Here is a 2,840-nt window from a genome sequence, read left to right as displayed (position 1 = left end):
AAAAGCTCCACGGTTTTTGGGCCGGGAGATCCTCGGTTTTTTGGTCCGGGATTTGGAAAGAAAAGGCTCCTCGATTTTTTGGCCGGAGATCCTCGGTTTTTTGGCCGGGATTTGGAAAGAAAAAGCTCCTCTGTTTTTTGGCCTGGAGATCCTCGGTTTTTTGGCCGGGATTTTGAAAGAAAAAGCTCCTCGGTTTTTTGGCCGGGATTTGGGAAAGAAAAAGCTTCTCGGTTTTTTGGCCGGGAGATTTAAGGAATGGGATCCTATGCTATCATGATTTGTTTTTCTTTTGGGATTTTTATTTTTATTTCCTTTCTTCGTTTTCCTTTTATTTAGCAAAACGCATGAAAGAATTTGGGAGAAAACTCCCTTTTTGGTCGTTTTCCTGCTGCAAAGCTGTTTCAGCACTTGCGCACTCTATTTTCTTTTGGGTTGCATCTGCTTCTTGCATGGTTGCTTTGATTGCACCTGTTTTCAGCAAAGAACAGTTTGTTAGTTTGAAATGGTGGTTGGTTTTTTGTGGCCTTGATCATCCCAATTGCTTGATCCCGGCCCCATTTCCGCTGAGAACTTTGCTGCTCGTTTGCCTTGAGGGTGAATCTCTTTTCAAACCGACCGGGTTCAACTCTCAGGATTTCATTATGACTCGCCCGTGTGGGCTCTGGCCTTTTCACTTTATTCTACCCTTGGGACCTTTGCCTTTGACTTTCTTTCTTTTCAAATGTCTTTACTTTGAAAGCATCAACCACTATGGTCAGCCGGGATTGGCCTGACGCACTCGCTGAGGCTGGGCATTTTCTTTGACTCTTGCCAGGCGGAGCCCGGTGAAAACAGTCCTGCCACCTTTTCTTTGTAATAGTTACGGAATCAGAGTTAAACCGAAAGGGATTCAAAGAAAAGTATGCAAAAGGCAATCATATGAGTTTAAAGAGAAGCGTCCCTTTCGGGGGGAAAGAAGGACTTATCTGGGGTGCATGCTGGCTTTCAAATGAACATGACATGCTTCTTGGACTGGACGCCCGACCCACACAAACTCTCCAGCTTCTCGTGAACCCATTAATCCGCATTTCAAAATCAGGGAACCTTGCCAGGACTCTTTGAGTGATGAGATGTCTTCTCTTCGGCCGACAGCGCCCTTTGTGGGTTTTCGCCAATTGACCTCTCTCATTTCTCTTCTCACTGTCGCCCGATAGTGCTCTTTGCGAGTTTTCACTAAGCGGACTCTCTCATTTTCAGTTTCTCTACTCACCATCGCCTTTTGGTGCCCGAAGGTTTTTACCGATAAGACTCTCTCATTTTATTTCTCTCAATTTGGACTATACCAGCTTCCAACAATGTTGCTTTTCAATTCCCACGCCTTTGCCAATTGATCAGAAGGACTTGGACAAGGTTTTGGGGTAAAAAGGATTTTGGGCGGAACTACAACTTTGGAACCATTTCGGCGGATTCATGGCCGAGCCATTATATCATCTGCCCCAGTTTCATCTTTTGGGGAAATTGGGATTTTTGTTTTGGTGTGACTGAACCTCTGCGAGAGGCTGGCTACGTATCCTTTCGGAATCAAGTCAAACGTAGTTCAGGCAAAACAAATTTTTGTTTTTGTTTTTGTTTTGTTTTTCTTTTCGTTTCTTTTTTTTTTCATTTTCTTTTTCTTTTCTTTTCTCTTCTTCTCTCTTTTTTTTTATCATATTTTTTTTTCTTTTCTCTTTTTTTTTTCCGATAATACTTCCGGGTTCCAAAGAGGGTAGCCAAAGAAGGGTAACCGGCTCAAATGGGTTTACGAAGGGTTGATAGTGTTTGGATAGCGAGAAGGAAAGCCTTCGTCATCTCAATTGCACAAAAACCAACACCGTAGAGAGCCTAGACATAGTACCTTTTACTGCATCTGCATTCACAGTTGTTTCGGGATCATTTCCTTTGATATCTTCCAAATACAATGCTCCTTTCGGCAATTTTTTCCGGATGATGTATGGACCCTTTCAATTAGGAGCGAATTTTCCTTTTGCTTCCTGGTGATGAGGGAGAATGCGTCTTAACACGAGTTGTCCCACTTCAAAATTCCTGGGAGGCACCTTCTTGTTGTAAGCGCGGGCCATTCTTTGTTGGTACAACTGCCCGGATGTGCCCTGAGTACTGCACACTCTTTTGTTGTAATGTATGGACCTTTCCAAACCGCGAACCAATTTTCCTTCAATTGTTCCAATTCTTTGTTTTATTTCCTCAAGGTCACCTTCTTTGCATTTCGACTCTTGATTCATGATTTTGAAATCTGACAACGTTTTGGGGTCTAGGCATGAAGTCCGCAAGCATGTCATGTAATTTAAAGCTGTATTATTAGAACTAAAGAGAAGAAAATGAAGGAGAAAAATAGCAAAATCAGAAAGAAAAATGAACGAAGAAGTTTTGATTTCATTTTTTTTGGAATTTTGAAGATAACAGGGTTCACATTCCGGAATTTAAAGACAAGAAAACTAGAGGAAACATCCGAGTTACACCCTGGAATAACTCGGGATGCAGAAAAAAGCAGCAGGACAGGTCTACCGGGACTCCCGCCTGATCGGGAATGGCGTAGCCTTCCAATTTTGGAGTTTAGCATCTGGTCCCATGTAGAGCACCTCAACGGTGCTAGTCCCTTCTCCCGGCTGGACCATGTGGGTTTCGTAGAGCATTTTCCTCATTGCCCCACGTATTTCCTCACTTTCTTCAGCCATGAAAACCTCATCATCTTCCTCTTTACCGTATTTAGGCTTGACAAAAGTTTCATACAAGTGCACCACCTCATAATCAGCCATTTTCATTTTTTGGAAGAACACTTCTGCTTCCTCAGCACTCACAGGCTT

This window comes from Nicotiana attenuata, unplaced genomic scaffold (assembly GCF_001879085.1).
Source record: "Nicotiana attenuata strain UT unplaced genomic scaffold, NIATTr2, whole genome shotgun sequence".
Lineage (NCBI taxonomy): Eukaryota > Viridiplantae > Streptophyta > Magnoliopsida > Solanales > Solanaceae > Nicotiana > Nicotiana attenuata.
This window is presented reverse-complemented; position numbering follows the sequence as displayed.